Source organism: Arachis ipaensis, chromosome B1 (assembly GCF_059453495.1).
Source record: "Arachis ipaensis isolate K30076 ecotype BB chromosome B1, ASM5945349v1, whole genome shotgun sequence".
In the NCBI taxonomy this organism is placed as follows: Eukaryota; Viridiplantae; Streptophyta; class Magnoliopsida; order Fabales; family Fabaceae; genus Arachis; species Arachis ipaensis.
In genome coordinates this window covers 23,308,899-23,327,098 of record NC_142436.1, presented here as the reverse complement: position 1 = coordinate 23,327,098, position 18,200 = coordinate 23,308,899, and the positions used below count along the sequence as shown (strand labels likewise).

General features: G+C 37.1%; 1 pseudogene; it reads left to right on the top strand.

Moving 5' to 3' along the window:
- Positions 1-686: 686 nt before the first annotated feature.
- Positions 687-2,833, top strand: LOC148575962 (protein FAR1-RELATED SEQUENCE 5-like; annotated as a pseudogene).
- The last annotated feature ends 15,367 nt before the right edge of the window (positions 2,834-18,200 follow it).

Here is an 18,200-nt window from a genome sequence, read left to right as displayed (position 1 = left end):
TAGAAATGAAGATGGGGGTGTGGGTTTGATGGTGTAGTTGGGTCTAACCGATAATGGTAGCATATAAATTTGTGTAGTAATTTTATTGTGGAGACTAAGGTTGCGGTGAGTGAGGATAGTTTTGGCTAATGGAATACCGAGTTGGGATTTGAGTTGGTTAAGTAAGATGCTTTGTGATGTGATTTTTGAGGAGGATGATTATGAGTGTACGTATGGCATGTTTAAATTTCGAGCATTAGCGGTGGTGTCACTTACATGGTATGTCTTAGTTCTTCTTTGTGGTGGAAACTAACATTATGTTTGTTGGGTTTGCTACAATATTGGTGAATGGTTTTGCGACATACAGAATATTTGGGGAAGTTGTTGCAGCAGAGGCAGAGGGAAATTTTTTTTAATGTCTTCTTCTAGCAGAACGATCCCCGAATTGGATGTAGAGAATGAAGAGAATTCTAACGTCTTCGGGGATAGCGGAGATGGTGATGCAATGGTATGATTGGCATTGGTGTATAATTTACCGGGTTGTATAGTAATTGTAATTTAGGATCGTTAGCGGTAAACATAACTGGTCAGCTTTTCTCTGTGCAGGAGACGCCGCTGGATATGGGATGGAAGCAGAGGCAGAGGAGTTGGAGGGAGAATCACCGGATGAACGATACAGTGAGCAGAATGACAGTGCTGAATATGTAATGTTTAGTTGTGCACAGATATTGGAGATGGAGTTCGCTAACCCGGATGAGGCGTGTCGTTTCTATGAGCAATACAGTCAAGCAAAGGGTTTTGCCATGTGACAAGGGAAGAAACTGAAGAATAGGAAGGGTCGAATTATTCGCTACACGTATATGTGCAATAGAGAAGGATTTAGACATAGAAAATGGCTTCAGATGTAACATCGGAAGAGGGAGCACAAGGTTGTAACCCGTTGCGGGTGTCAGGCAGAGATGAGGATAAAGCGGAAAGCCGATAGCACCAGTTGGTATGTGTGTCGTTTTGTGGCTGAGCATAACCACAAACTTCTCCCAGCAAAGTTTGTGTCATACCTGCCAGCATACAGAAAAATATCATATGTTGATGTAGCCCACATGAAAAGTTTGAGGCAAGTTGGGATTTCGATTCCAAAAATTTATGAGTCTATGCTGTCCAGCAGGGGGGTTTAACCTAGTTCCGTTCACAAAGAGAGATATGTATAATGTGGCTAGGCGGCAACGTGCAATGCATTGCGGCGATGTGAATGCCGCATTACGGTTTTTCAATTCTTGTGCAAGGGCAGATGAGAACATGTATTGGCGATACCAGGTTAGGGACGAGCAACAAATGTGTGATCTATTTTGGAACGATGGGTGTTAGTCAGGATGATTACAAAATTTTTAGAGATGTTTTGGCATTTGATGCGACGTATGGGCGAAACAAGTACAATTTGCCGGTGATTGTATTTTTCAAGGTGAACCACCCTAACCAAACATGTGTCTTCGGCGCAGCCATGGTGTCTTCTGAAACACAAGTGTCATATGTGTGGCAGTTGGGAAAGTTTTTGGAGTGAATGGGAGGGAAAGCGCCTAAGGTAGTCATCACTGATGGGCATAGAGCAATGCGGCTTGCCATTCAAGAAGTTTTTCTAGAAGCTCATCACAGGCTATGTGCATGGCACCTACTGAAAAATGCAACCGTGAATGTGTGCAATCCTCACTTCACAACTCTATTTAGAAATTGCATGCTTGCTGATGTTGAGGTTGAGGAGTTTGAGAGGCAATGGGAGGCAATGATGGATGAGTGTGGGGTGTGGGAAGTAGAATGGGTAAAGGATTTATATGGTAAGAAGATGTCATGGGCAACCGTGTACATACACAGATGCTTTTATGCTGGCCTCAGGACAACATCTCGATGTGAGTCATTGCATACGAAGATGGGGAGGTTTGTGGAAAGGCGATACAGAATCTTGGAGTTTATGATGAACTTCCAACGGTATGTTGATTTCTTGAGGGATAATGAGGAGGAGCTTGAGTTTAGGTCGTTGTATGGGAGCCCGGTGCTTTAAACTCAGTTTCCAGAGCTAGAGAAGTCAGGGCCAGTGAACTTCACAAAGAAAATATTTCTGCATTTTAGAGATGCGTTGAAAAGAAGTGTTCAGATTACTATTGTAGAGTGCAATAAATTGGATGATCGGCCAGTTTATGTGACACAGAAGTATCGTATGCCACAATTCAGGTGGACTGTTGCCCACCATTTTCGAGAGGATTCCTTTTTTTGTAGTTGTCTGAGGTTGGAGTCATTTGGACTACCTTGTGTTCACATACTTGCGGTCTTGGTGCAGTTGGACATAGATTTGTCTTCCAAAAAGCATGGTTTTGCAACGCTGGTTGAAGACGGCCAAAGTTGATCTGGAGGGGTCTTCCACCATGAACGAAGAGGGTGATGTGAATGCAGTATATAAGGTCCAAGTGGGTGCTTTCCTGCAGCATTGCAAGCGGTTGGCAAGAGTTGCGTGTATGCGAGAGAATGATTTCAAGAGTTATTTGGAGAAGATAGTTGAGGAAACGACTTCTTGGAAATGAAGAATGGTCTTAGGACTGTTGGTAGGTGCAGTGTTGATGGTGCTGAAGAAGGAGTGCGGGATCCCATTGTGGTTCGGACTAAGGGAATTGGGCATGCTCAAGAGCCTTTCGGTTGTCGCGGAAGAAAGAGGCGCAAGTGCAACACCTATGGAAAAGTTGGTCATCACCGTACTCGTTGCTCGAGCGGTCCACCAAGCCAGCCGACATGTAGCCAAGACCCCGCAGAAGATATCATACCCCACAATGAATCACAGAGCCATGTCCTAGTACGTACGATTGAATGACCTTGCTATTTGGAAAAGTTTGTGTTGAAGTTGTGCTATATGGATGTCAAATTATTTTTTGGCCAAATTATGTGCGTTGTCCTATGTTTAGTGATGGATGACGAACTATAGATGGGTGAACCTGTGGTATTTCTATCGATTAAGAAATCAGTTGTATAATTAAATAACTTTGTGGCACTCACCATATGGCTTAAACAAAGCTGCATTTAGAGTTTTGGTTTGAATCGGCAAATCCCTCTTTATTAATTAATAGACTCGTGGGTCCGTTAGTTAATTAAATGAGAATGATTCATATCATATGCATGACTAATGTTGACATAAAGTGAGGAATTTGATGTTAATTTGCATGTGTTTCGTAAGTGGTTAGCAACGAAAACCAAAGCCAGAGAGGTAGCAAGACGGTGCATGTCAGTGCAACCCATTTGAACAATGCTTAAAGTCCAGCAGGAAGATTTCATGTTGTTGGGGTTTACACCGTAGTGGTATGTTTGTCTAGTAATTAGTTAAATTGGCATGTGTATTGATCCATATGTTAGTGGTTATGGTAAGTTATGTACTGATGCCAAGGAGGCGGTGGACTTGATGTTGTAAGTTAGTGATGTGACTTAAATTACATTGCTCGGACTTGTGGGGATGTACTGAAAGTGTGGACTGTGGTTATTATGTAAAGAACTTCATCTCTGTTCTCCTGACTGTGTTCCTTTTCTTGAAAAAATATCTCATGTTTGTGTATCATTTATACAGCCATTGTTTTGCTTCAACAGATTTAAGGAGACAAAGGAATAGTTTTCTATGTATTGATTATTACTTTAATCTTCTCACCATTGAGCAAAATAGTTGACCAGAAATTGTTTCTTTCCAAAACAGCTTCGATGAATACCCCGCAATATAACATTTACATTCTCATAATGTGTTATGTTCTTCATGTTATCTGCTTAATGCATTATGTTGTTGCTGATGTGTTTAGTTTATGACTAGAGAGTTGATTAGTGAAAGACAACTGAAACCATGAAAATTTCTTACTAAATTAAGTCTCCAAAAGACTATAAGTAAATAAAGGAAGAAATGAGATTATCAACTTTTTATTTAATTAGAAAAAATTTTCATTGCTAATCTAGGAACACATAACCATCGACAAAGGTAATCATAAAATACATATGTTAATTTGATATCCATCAAAGCGACCTAGATTAGTTTGATAAAACAACAAAAATAGACAGTCTATTGGGTAGATTTGTCGAACTAGCACAATTTCTGGTGTTAGATAACAAAATAGAATTGATAACTAAAAAAATGCATTTGCGTTAAAAAAAAGTCTCATTATTATAACTCCAATATATAATTAGATGCAGTGTTATAAAACACAGGTAATTGTTCCACACCTGGGTTGGATTACATGGGTTCCCTAAGTACTGCAACTAAAATTAGGCCACCCACTAGACACATGTGTGGCCATGTTTTAGTTGTAACCAAAAAGCCATACATTATTTTTATATACCAACTTAAAATGAACTACACTAAGTTCAGTTTGTGCATGCTTACATCCTACTACATATTTAACAAAATGCAACAGCAACATGTTCTGACAATATAGATGGTGACAAGTGACTGAATCACAAAAGTGGAGCATCAATATCGGTTCAAATGCAGCAACACAGACTAGAATGTATTAGATGTCGTCCTTGTTCATGGACTCCTTGTCATTGCAAGATGTGATTACTCTCCAAACAACTTCAGCCTTGCTATCAATGAACCCATGGTGCTGGTTCACATCCGATTGAACAATGTGTAAGGCGGCCCTCATGCGCACGTGCTCGTTGTTCTCCTATAACAATTCCAACAAACATCGTGTTTACTAAAACAATAGTAGTGTATTCATGTTGCCTTAAATCACTTGGCAATTATGTTAACGAGGCAGTTCGGAACCAGCAAGGGCTAACAAAATTACTAAGCTCAGGAGGAGTTGGGTTGACGTACCATGTGGCGGAATATTTTTGTAGAAAAGCCCCTATTGTATTGTAGCCAGGATAAACACCACAGTGCAGATTCGGCACTACATAAAATTTGGTTAGAATTCAAAAGGTGATCACACTATTTACATCAGGCAGAAATGAAAAGGTCATTTTAAAGATAGCGAGTAGGAGCAACCTCTCCAGGTCTTTGGGTAGACCTTCTGGGTAGATGTAGTGTCCCCAGTTGGTAAGGTTAGGGGATGTGTGGCGGAAGTTAATGATGTTCCTGCTATGGACAAACATCTTCCCCAATGCATGACACTACAAAAAATAGGAAGAAACAAGTGAAAGGGTTAATGGCCTCCGGCAGGAATGAAACGAGTGGTTACTCGGAAACATGCGTGGACGGAATATAGCTCACGATCTTATTCATGTTGGATTCCCTTCGCACAATGCTCTCTGGAGACCTGTTGACATCCAGCATATAAATTTTTGATACCTTAACGTCCATAATATACCAGGCGTCTCTGGCTTCCCAAATTGGCACAAACACCTGTCGCAGATAAGCAATGAAGGAAGTATAGCAGTTCATCATTGGTGGTTAGCTACCAATAATGGCCTTTTTTCCCTACTGTTGATGAAATCAATATTGTAATAAACTACACGCTTACATGTTCCAGGTTGTTAGTTTGAGGCATCCAGCATCCTTCGTAACTATTCTGCAGTTGTGAGATTGGGGTATCGGCAAGCACACCAGTGGCAAAGTCACACGGAAAGTACCAAATCCTTGGTGCCTTGTTTCTCATGGCTTTCAGTGATGCAATCATGGATGATGTATTGATGAGCTATACCAAAGTAAGAAAAATCAGCATTAATGACCCCAGTAATTTTCTGATCTACAAAGTGTGTGTCGTGTTATTATGTTAGGTATGCATGTGTTCCGACATATGTGCAACAAGTAGTAGTACTCACACTACAAGAAAGTTTTAGAATAGCGACCGATTTTGTGACCAATCAAAATATTTTAGGAAAAGAAAAAGTCGGTTGCTAAATCGGTCGCTAAATTTCAATTAGCGACTGATTTAGTGACTACCCACTCTTGGTCGCTAAAATCAGTCGCTATTTTTTAATTTAGCGACCGAATTAGCAACCAAAACAAAAAAAATGCTTTTAGGGTCCGTTGGTGACTAAATCGGTCGCTTTTTAATTTAGCAACCGATTTTGTGACCAATATAAAAACAAGCTTAATAAATGTTGGTTGCTAAATCAGTCGCTAAGAAGTTGGTCACTAAATCGGTTGCTAAGTGTTAAAATAGCAACTAATTTAGCAACCAACTTTAAAATGCTGCTTTTAAAGTAGCTGGTCGCTAATGTAGCGGTCACTAAATCGGTTGCTAAGGGATAATATAGCAACCGATTTTAGCGACCGACTATAAAATCATTGGATTAGAGCAATTGGTCAATAAATCGGTCACTATTGTAATTCTTAGCAACCGAATTTGCAACCACTACAAAATTTGTTATAAATTAATTGGTTGCTAAATCGATCACTATTTTTTTTTGACTAATCAATAAATTAAATAACTTAAATTTCAAAATAAATTAAAAGAATACATAACTTTTAAACCCTAATCCTAATTTACACTGAGCTTTCTCCTCACACAGTGTCCCTCTTGCCGCCTCCCTCACTCTCCAGCAAGTCCTGATCGGCGCTGTTCTTGTCAGTGCCATTCTCGTCGATGCTATCTCGCCTCCTCGAGTCTTCATCATCATCTGCCCCCTCTTCGCATTTTTCATCTGCTCGTTCATCCATTGTCGCAGATCGTCGCATCCCCATCCAGATCTGCCGTTTCTCGCATCACGTCGTTCTTTTCTCAACGCCGCCTCCTGTAGTAACTTCTTCTCCGGTATCAACAGCAGTCTTCCAGTTAAGCAGATTTTCTCCTTCAGTCAAGGTACTTCATCTTTGTATCTCTGATTTTGATTTCTCACTATAATTCTAGAGAATTTTTCACTATTTTGATTTGGTTTTATCTATTAGGATATTAATTAAGCGTCTCTAATCTGCTGTTGCTTATTTATTTCTCAGTCTTTTTGTCTATTATGTGCTTTAATTTCAAATTATTAGCTTTGTCGCAGATCGTTGCATCGCCGTCCAGATCCACCGTCCGAATCCGCAGTTTCTCATCATCAAGAATGTGTGTTCTGGACTCCAGCTTCCAGTTCTAATAAACAAAATTGAAATTTCTTTTCTTAATTCATGTACAGATTGTTATCTGAAATGAAGAAAACTCTTACTAAATAACTTTTTGTTTAAATTTAGGCTGTTAGGCTCTTGGTTCCTCCGGCAAGATTTGAAGCTTCAAAACTTAAGGTAGTTTTATTGGAGGATTAGATAAACAAATATGCAAGTTTTATTCCGAGAACCTACATTCTATCGCATTGCGACTTCACAGCTAATCTAACTTTAACAGTCTCCAATGTGATCAATCTTGAGTAGGTTTGTGTTGTGTCCTTGCTTTCACATAGCATAGAAATTATAGTGCTTGGTAGTATATATTTTGAACAAAAATATTGGTTCTCTTAACTAATTCATATTATGTATCTGCCATCCCCCTTTTTCTTTCTTGTGTGGCAGTTGAGAGGGTGGTATGAAAAGGATGACGTTGTAGCTGAATGGAAGAAAGTGCAAAATGAGATGTGCTTACATGTTCATTGCTTTGTCAGTGGTCCCAATCCCTTCCTGGATTTGGCTGCATAATTCAGATATCACATATTTTCCAAGGAAATGCCTTTGGTATGTTTCCATTAAACTTATATTAAAAAGAGAATTCTAATTAAATAGACAAGTAGTGAATTCTATAGGAGTATTTTGTTTCTTGAAGATCATATCTATATCCTTTTGTACTATTTTTGATTGATTGAGTTGCATGTGACTGTGATCAAAATTTGGTATATGTCTTGCCTGAAATTTGTTGCAATTTTTGGATGGATAGACAACTTGGAAGCATGAATTTGAGTGGACAGCTTGGAAGTAATTTGGATTTTCTATCCATAATAAAAATGTAAGTTTTGTATACTTCAAATTCGATGTTACCTTACTGAGTTAACATTTAAGTTTTGAACTCCTCCTATTTTGCATGAAAACCTAATGAAGTTTTCTATTCCTCAATTGGCAGGGATATTAGCAGCAACAGCATTGGAGGGACCATTCCATCCACTCTGCCATCTACTCTGAAGAGATTGTATGTTATCTTTGTCATCTATAAACTTGTGACTTGTTTTGTTGTATCATTAAACAAGTTTCTATTTCCTCTTTTCTTTTCATCTTTTCAACTTAGATCTCTTTTGGATAATAAGTTAAATGGAAGCATTCCAGATGCCTTATCCATTTTAACTCAACTAACAGAATTGTGAGTTTATAGCATATCTGATCTCAAGAGTTAGATTTTATCTTTTTTTTTCTGCATAATCTGTTTCTTCAATATGAATGGCAATTTGCTGCTGCCCTTTGGTCATTAAACAATAACCATCTAACTAGACAAATCTCAGATGTTTCTATAATTCACCAGTTTGACAAATATGTAAGAAAATTATGTAAAATCAGATTGATATTTCGGTGTTTTTACCATATCCGGTTTCATAATAATCCCTTAATGCTGCAGGAATCTGTCAGGTAACAACTTGAGTGGTCAGCTACCTCCCTCGATTGCGAATTTATCAACTCTTACTACATTGTGAGTATAATTTCTTACAACTAAGTGATTCTACTTGACCTTGCTAAATCAATGTTGTTCTTATTCATTTATTTATTTCTTGAAGACACTTGCAGAACAATCAACTTGGTGGAACCCTTTTTGTTTTGGAAGACCTCCCTCTTCAGAATCTGTATGTATTTTAGAACTCATGCAACATACATATAACTCCTACCTATATCTAGCAACAATGCTTAGGAAGTTTAATGTGAGTTTTAGTTAAACCATGAGTTTAATATGGTGTAGGAATATAGAGAACAATCTATTCTCTGGGCCGATTCCTCCAAAGTTGTTGACTATTCCTGAATTCAGGTTAGTTATAGTTTGAACTTGATTTTCTTTTTTGTGCTAACTTCTAGCTTTCTTTTTAGCCAATCTGCCTTTTCTCTTTCTAATATAAAACTTGCTTAATACAAGTTAATTATAGTTGCATTTACTTTGCAGAAAAGATGGGAATCCCTTTAATACTACTATTATTCCCTCACCTCCAGCTGTAGCTCCTCCACCTGCAGCTCCTCTAGCTACTAGTATTCCCTTTAGTACATTGCAGTATGATTGGATTTAATTTACATACATTTTTATTAAGGTAAAATCTTTTATACGATTATATAATCATGTATTTACTATTATCACATAATTTTATAAGAAAAAGTATTTTATTGAACCTTTTAACAATTTAAACATCTTATAAATTTAAGCAGTAATAGTGTATAACTTTTACTGAGTACATCTATTGCATTATTAGGCTAATAAAGATGTTACAATTTGGCTTTAATTAAAGGGGGACAATTTTTAGTATCAGCTTGTTTTTACAAATTAAAATTATGAGATTGAAGCATAATTAGCTGCTTTAGTTGGCTCATTTTTGAAGGGCTAGGTGTCCTTGCATCTCAGATTGGCCTAGAACCTAAGGAACAAAAGCTAATATTTAGAGGAAAAGAGAAGGAGGATGAAGAATGCTTGCACATATAGGGAGTGAAAGACATGTCTAAGGTCATATTGTTAAAGGATTCAGCCAGCAGAGAGAGGAAACTTCAGGAGATGTAGAGAAGGCAAGAAGATATAATAATCCCAAAGGCAATTGAATCAGTATCCAATGTCAGAACACAAGTTGACAATCTCCAAGAGCAGTGGAAAAATCAAAGGGACAAAACTAGTGCAGAAATTGTTGAAGCATACTGATTGTTCATGAATAGAGCAGAGTTATGTTATTCATGAATTATTTTTACCTTTAGTTTAGATTGTGGATCATAAATTTGATGTATTTAGGAATTTTCAATATTTTATATTCTATGTAGACATTGTGAATGTTTTTGGTACTTATTTGAAATTTTATTTAAAAAATTGATTTATGTTTTATTCTTTTTATATTTTATGAAAATATAATTATATATGAAATTAAGTTTTAATAGTGGTAAATGTGAAATTAGTAAAAATCTATAATTGTAAGATTAGGAATAGTGACCGCTTTAGCGACCAATTTAGTTTTTTAGTTCAGAAATTAGCGACTAATTTAGCTACCGATTTTAGATTTTCAAATTAGGCATCGGCGACCGATTTAGCAACCGATTTCATCAGCGACTGATTTCGTGACCGAAAAGTTGGTCGCCATTTAGCGACCGATTTACTCAGCGACCGATTTAGCGACAAAAAATTTGGTCACCATTTAGCGACCGATTATGTTAGCGATGGATACTCTTTGGTGAGGGGTTTAGTGGCCTTGTTCAAAAATCGGTCGCTCTGTTAGCGACCGAAATTGGTTACTATTTTCTAATTAGCGACCACCAGAATCGGTCGCTAAATCGATCGCTATTCCAGTAATTTCTTGTAGTGTCACATCTGGGTGGAGTGTGTGTGTGTGTGGAGGGGGGGCAACAAGATGAATACCCCCCTGACGATCTTGAAACCACCAAGCTCGAACAATACCTCCCTGCAGGTGAAGTTGGAAATGTTCAAATCGTAAGCTTAAATATCATCTATCAGTAAAAACAATTGAATTCTCAGAAAATGTAGCACTGGAAACTATGAAAAGAAATTCGCTAAAAAAATCATGCACTGATCGTTGATGTTTGACCAGAGGAAAAAACTTGAGACAATCCAAACCCATTACATAACCAGAAAAACCACGAATAAATCAGCAATTCACAAATCCGGGACTTCATGGAATGTTTCTTAACCGATGAAAGACCTAGCCGAAACCGGATCAACCGATTCAATAATTCAATACCAAATAATCAATTCTATTCAACTTTGTTATGTTTATTTCTAACAAGCTCAGATGCCAGCCAATAATTAAATTCACCATAATAACCGTAGAAATTTTGGCAATACAGGAAAATCAAGAATTCAGCTGTTGTACAAGTCAGAAACCAATTTAAGACGCATTCAATGACCAATAACAAAAAAATAGCAAATCAAGTGACCGCATGCAGCAAGGCAAACCAACTCAACATTTTACTTGTACTGTAACATTTATTTGTAATCATCGACAACAAAACTCGCAACAGTGAGAAAGTAAATTGCGCAAGGGATAAAAATGGATAAACAAATTGTCAATGTTCTAACAAAAATAGTAATAGGGAAGTAATATGTATCAATGTTCTAACCAAAATAGTAAAACCATCACATACAGCCACACAGCAACGCACCACTATCCAAAAAATCAGATGATAGAAAAGTACAAAACACAAAACCAGAAGTTGTCAAACTAAAGTTCTAATTTATAACGACACCTTGAACCAAATGCTAAAATAGACACAGCATATTCTTAACAAAGAGCAACCAAGGTTTTGGAAGATTAAGAAGGATTATCAAGGATTCATGACAAATAACTTTTGAATAGTAGGAAAATAAAGCAATTACGTAATATGAATAGCAACATCAAGAATGATGCCAATGGTACTCAATTTTTTAGGAAAATGGAAATCTCTATGATGTTAAACACATTCGATCAAGAAATATGAAAGTTTCGGTAGGCCGCAACAAGATAATGAGAATCGAGAGAGAGGAAGGTGACGGTGGTTCCTTTTTCTTCTAATTCCCCAAACGTTGACATTTAACGCTGCAAAGTAAAAACCAGCTAGAGCCTGGTTTGGGCCAATTGACCAGTTCTTGGCCGGTTCAACAATTCTGCAACGGTTTTTTTATTCAACAATTTTGTTTTGTGCAAGATTTTACTCTTTCTTTGATGTATTAGGGATTTTCAGCATCAACTTTTCGGGTACACAATGAGCCAAGAATGTTATTATCAGACTCATTCCACTGGTGCAAAAGTGGCCCACACTAGCCCAATTAAAAAAGACCAAAAAACATCTTTAAAGTAGGCCAATTTGCCAAAAAAAAAAATCGATTTCACTAATAAGTTACATTAGGTTCATATTTTTATTCATTCGAAATGTGGTTGGGAATTTTGTTGTGCTTACCCTGACCCCTGTAAAATTTTAGTGGGCTTATTTTGGCCCATTTCTTGATTAATGATTTTTAATAAAGAAGATGGTTGCCATGTATCCACGTTACTTGAATTTTGTTTCCCCTTGTAAGGGCCATCCTTTTTTGTTGCCCATTTTGTGTGGTTCATCGAAAAATGAAAAAGGGGTTTCAAAGGACGGAAGTAACGTAGAAAACGAGTGCCTAGTAATAGATGCGAGCATCCCCTTCATTGCATCACATAACAATTGTGAATTTGTGTGACGGTGCTGATCGTAATTACGTTAGGAGTGTGTAGGGACTTACTCGAGATTTGGAATCGAATTATCTTCTTTATGTTGGAAAATATATGCTGTCAGCTTGCATTCATACCTCAATAATTCCATCCCAAGAGTCAGTCGAAAGTACATATTAAAGCTCTGCAAAGGAACATTCATGGAGGTCAATGTAAAAGTCGTTAATTTTGTTCAGTGGAAATGGATTCTTCATGCTAGAGGTAAAAGATTAACATGGGATGTACCAGTGGAACAGCCAAGAGGCTTGAATCCACATTGCGGGTTGACTGGCGGCTCTTGCTACTAGCAACTTGGCGAATCATTAGGTGCCGTTTGGCCCTAGTTATGGGGGGTCTCGGCGGTAGTCGGCTGAGGTTCAGAAGAGGCCGCATATTCATGGGCATGATTTCTTCATGGTCAAGCTTGGGGAGCTTCTGCACTTTATGTGTCGGTGGTGTGGAGGTATATAAGGCAGTTACCTGTGTCGTTCCTTCAAATTGACTCCACACTGGAAGGCTCCATAGATCCTGCATAAAATTCATTAGCGCATATTAGTCAACGAAACAAGGCATACGATTCAACAACAATGTTAAATAATTTTACCTTTCCTTGGGGACTACCGGGTCGTGCCTCCTTGACTGCAACGTCGTCAGTGGACGTCTTTGGAGTGCCAACAGCCCAGTGTGGGGAGGGAGGGAGGACTTCCCAAGAGATACCATTAGGGAGGCAGCGGTCCTTTTCCCCTGCGTCAAAGGCAATTCTTCTATGACAATAACATCATCTTCCGTGGGGGAGTTAGGCACAAAAAAATCCAACAAGGAGTGGACCAGGGATGACTCCTTGTGGGCTGCCTTCCCCTTATCCGTTGTGGATTTGACACATGTTGTCGTGCCCTGTTCTACAAGCTTCCCACCATGGCCACATTGGTGTGTTCTTTTTTCTGTTACCTTTTCACAACTAAAATGGCCTACGACATCCGCACTGTCGGTCCCTTTGTTTTCCCTGTTAGACCTGGGAACCATCACAATCTTATGGTGGTCCTCATAGTGAGTTTGAGTCATTTGAAGGATCTGAAGAAGCATGCCCTCCGACAATTTGGGCTTTGTCTCCAACTTTGCTATGTGAATGTTTACATTAGCAACTTTTAGTTCGATGCCCAGCAGAATATAGCACACAACCATTTAGAGTATAACACTTTTTCTAATGGTCCCTTATATTGCGTCAGTCAATTGAAGAAGGAACACCAAATTATGACTAACTGACACCCACACGGCGTATGTTAGAACCCAGATGTCAAGCCTAATGCTTTCATGATCAGGTGTAATGGGACTTGTCCACATAAGAAAACATGTGTCGCATTTGTGGTTAGGGTTTTTGCTTCGAAAAAGGTAGCGGCACGTGGTTCCTCACACAAGTCCACAACAACTGAAACGAAAAGTTAGCGCAACGGAACACTTCATGGGGTTACACTGCGTGCCACTACTTGGTGTTCATTCGACATGAAGACAATTAACACATACACCCACACAATGTTCAAACAAGGGAGGATCTCCACACATACCTGGGCCAAATCAAGTAGGCGGCCAACTAAGCTTTTCTCCTCATTGTGGCCAATGTCACCACCATCATTGACTAGCTGGGATAACTGCTCCGGCAGAGACTGTGAACAGAAGAACGTTACATTAGCATGTGAGACCCTTGGAATCGATCTTAAGTAAAAAAAAAAGAGATGCTACCTACCACTATAACACTCTAAGCATCCACTACATTCACACCCACAAAAGTACAAACGTATGAAAAGGGAAGGCAAAGACACAAACTAGTTCAACACTATGCTCAAAGTTCATGTTGTTATCCTGAATGGTACCAACGGCATCAAGGGTGTCAACGCTGAGACTGTCATTGACCCTACAGCCAAACATCAAAGAAAATTATAACACAAAAAGCTCCTATTTATAAATGTGATCACAACAACGGCAGAAAAAGTATCATCAGCCATGTACGTTGCTTACCCCACATTAGTAGAAGGATCCTAAGAATATACAAGAAACGAATCGAACGTTTCCATTTCTTTCCTCGCGGTGTCAACGGTGATGTTTGGGTTACCACTGTCTCCAAGCTAAAATAAACAGAGCTTTTTGTCGATTAAGCCTATCGAAATTTGAGTATAAAAGGGAGATGATGTGATTATCACCTATCAATGTCATCAAAGGGGTAAAAGGGAAGGTAACCACTCTACCTTTTTATTCCTACCATGTGTTTTGATGCATGGAACACTTGTGGGTCTTTGTACTTTCTATTTCTACTTAAATCAACAGGGAACGTTACTTCGCCAAATAATTGGATCTGACGGCGTCGGTTTGTGTTCAATTTGACCATCTTGAAATCTCATTTCATGATCAACGGAAGGTTATACATGAGTCAGGGATATGACACTATCAACCTTATGGAAACATGTTTCCCACCTAATTTTTGCAATATTCAGTGGACTCACTCACGGAACCGCCTAAGGGTAACAAAGGCCATAACAGACCCATCTATCCATGGCATGAATTTGTAAACATTTTGGGTCATGGAAATTTAAATGTTACAAATAACAGTCCAACCGTTTCCACTGATCCGAAACCAGTTTTAAAAATTCCTCCCAACAACTCCATCCAATTTGGTTTCATGGTGTAACGTGCTTGAACTCATGCTCCGGGAGAGAGTGGGTTGAAAGCCAACAAACTAACCAGGGGAACCTATTCGGAGAATAGTAGGAGATCAAACCCAATCACATGACTTTTCTTTTAGAAAGATTAACCCTAAACCCACACAACACATACTCAGGCGCCCTACTGTAATGAAGATGGGCCGTAGCTTTGGGCCCATTGGCAGCGATGGATAGGAGTTAATCCCTCACCCGATTATGACAAAATAACAAAAAAAACTTTTGAGGTTCATACGCTATAATTATTGTCTACTTTTTATTCCTCAGCTTCACATCGCTGTTCCTTGGCAGGGATGAGAATGGAGACGTCTTTTGGAGAACTTCTGCATCTCCTACTATAGGCAAATCATTCTCCCTTGTCATAGAGGGTAGACCATCACTTCCCTCGTATCCGTTTCAGAACCACATGCTCCCTCTGCAGCAATGCGTTGGGAGCTCTGTTAAAGAAACACATTTTCATTTTTAAGAAGCACGTGTAACTAAAAAGTCATTTTCAACTTTAAAATGCACGGTCAAAGGAAGGTACTTAAAATTTGCACACATGGTTATTAACAACGTTCATAGCAACTGGACCCCGATGAATAAGGCCACATCCAGAGAAAATAAAAATGTTGTCACAACCAACTATAATTATTCACACGGCATTCCCATTTTAATTAGGCATGAATTAATGGTTTCAATTTAAGATAAAGTCATTTTGAATTCAAATGCATTTGTTTAACAAAAAATAACGGTGCATTACTATTCTAAACCAACCTTGACCCATGTATGCATGTGAAATATATTGTGTATGGTTAATTTTTAATTTATTTTATTCTTTTTGGTAAGATCAATAATGTATTTTATAACAAAATTATAACACACATTTTAATAAAAACAAAATAAAAATTCAAAACACGAACAAGAATATTAGGCTTTTTTAAAAAATTAAAATATTTTCGTTCATGAATGCCTGGAATAAATATGAAAGGTTTTATCGAAAAAACTATTGGAGTCAACCAGGACTAGGAATACCAACTGTAAACGATACGTTGATGCAGAAGTTACAAATTCGTGTGTTTGAATTACAGTTTACAAACAAGACTTTGCATAAAAATTTACCTAAATAGAGATCAAGTTAAATATTTTTTTTATATTATTCTATTATTTTAATTTGGGTATTTAAATAGATGTTATTAATATTAAGGTTTAATTACTCTGTTGGTTCCTATAATTTCTCGAAATTTTCAATTAGGTCCTTATACTTTTTTTCCTTTTAATTTGGTTCTTGCACCAAAAAGTTTTTTGCATTAAGTCCCTCTTGACAGTAATTAGTTTAATTGTATAGAGACCTAATTTAAAAAAAAAATTGGTGCAGGAACCCAAATAAAAGGGAAAAAAAGTATAGGAACCCAATTAAAAAAAATTTGGTACAACGACTCAATTAAAAGGAAAAAAAGTATAGCGACCGAATTAAAAATTTCGCAAAACTATAGGTTCAAACAGAGTAATTAAACATAATATTAATTTTACAATAAAACTATTATTTGCTTACTAAAATTAAAATAACATATAAAATTTGGCATTTTTTAAAATTAAAACGAAAAAAATTAAATCATTCATTAGAATAATGTTTTTAACATCGTACTCTTATTCTAGTACTCTCAATAATATTATTCTTAACATTATTTTAGAGAATTTGGATCCTCTAAATTTTGAATTCTCACTTTAGAAGGTAAAATGTGATCTCTCATAACCCTAAACCCCAATCCCACCACCTTTGCAAATTCCAAAGTATATGTTTTTTCTCCTCTTTTTCAAACTCCTAAACCCTTTTATACGTTTTTCTTTTTTCTTTTCCACCCCACTTATTGTAAGTCGAATAAGTATATAGGATGGAAAATAATTACAAAAGATTTTAAAATAAATAACATACGAAAATCGATTTATCTCGCTTAAAACCAAAACGTCTCTTCTTTTCCATAAAAAATTCTCATGACTATTTTTTAACAGCAAAAAATTTGTTATACTTACAATTCTTCAGGTAAAAGTCATTTTCTCCAATTTGATTAATTTCCAAGTTATTAAACATAATATAACCAAAATAAAGTAAACCATTTTTTTTACTAAACCAAACATAATTCTTTCCATGCCTTTATTCTTCGAATCAATTACTACATTATGTAACATCTAATTTGTTTATGCAATAACAATTTCAAATGAATTATATATCATCTTACATTCGTTTAATTCTTTCATTAACACACAACTTATAAAGAAAAATAGTACCCAAAAATTTTAAAACCATCCTTTTCTTTTTCCCTTTTCACACCATACACAATAAATAGCCAACATGTTGCCTTAAATCTCTTCAGAAGCCCAACGATAACACACCCTAAACCAAACAAAATAACCCTCCTAACCCTACGCATAATCCTTACCCCAACAACAACCCCAACCCCTTTGAAAATTCCAAAACATATGCAGTTCCTACCTTTTTTTGAAACCCTATCCTTTTCATGTATCTTCCTTTTTCTTCTCTCTTACTGTAGGCCAAACAAGTAAAACAAAACAAATGTATATACCTTTAAAATAAATAACATACAATATAAAAATTATTTTATTTAACTTAAAAAAAGGATCTCTTTTTAATGTATAAAAAATGGTCATCATCATTTCTCAACAATAAAATTCTTATAATTACACGCATTGTTCAAACAAAGGTTATTTTATCCAATTTCATTTACTCACATATTCATAAACGAACGTATCTAACATAAAAGAAAAATTTTGTTACTCCACCCAACATTATTTTATTTGTTATTCACGCATTTTATTTCTTCAAATGCAGTATCACATTACATTTTCTACTCGTCATTACACTTAAATTTGCATGTTACTCAACATCAATTTCTAGTGCAAAAATGTCAACTATTTTCCGCCGTATAACAATGTCCAATCTTAGTCAAGCTAATCTTGCTTTGTCAGAAATAGTAGATTAGATGCTGATTCTCTACCCATGCCATCTACATCATTAACCCATTTGAAAATCTAAAAATTTTATCTTTGCACCCCCCAAATACTAACCATCCCTTACACTACACATTCTTGTTACCCATTCTTGTTACTCCTATAAAACTGCCACTTTCACGCCATTGCCGTAGAGGCTACACAAACCAAAAACAAAAAAGAATTTACCCCAATGGACCCTATGGAACCAACACCGGACTATTATTGCGTCTTCGCCGGATGGGTCCCTGGGATCTATAC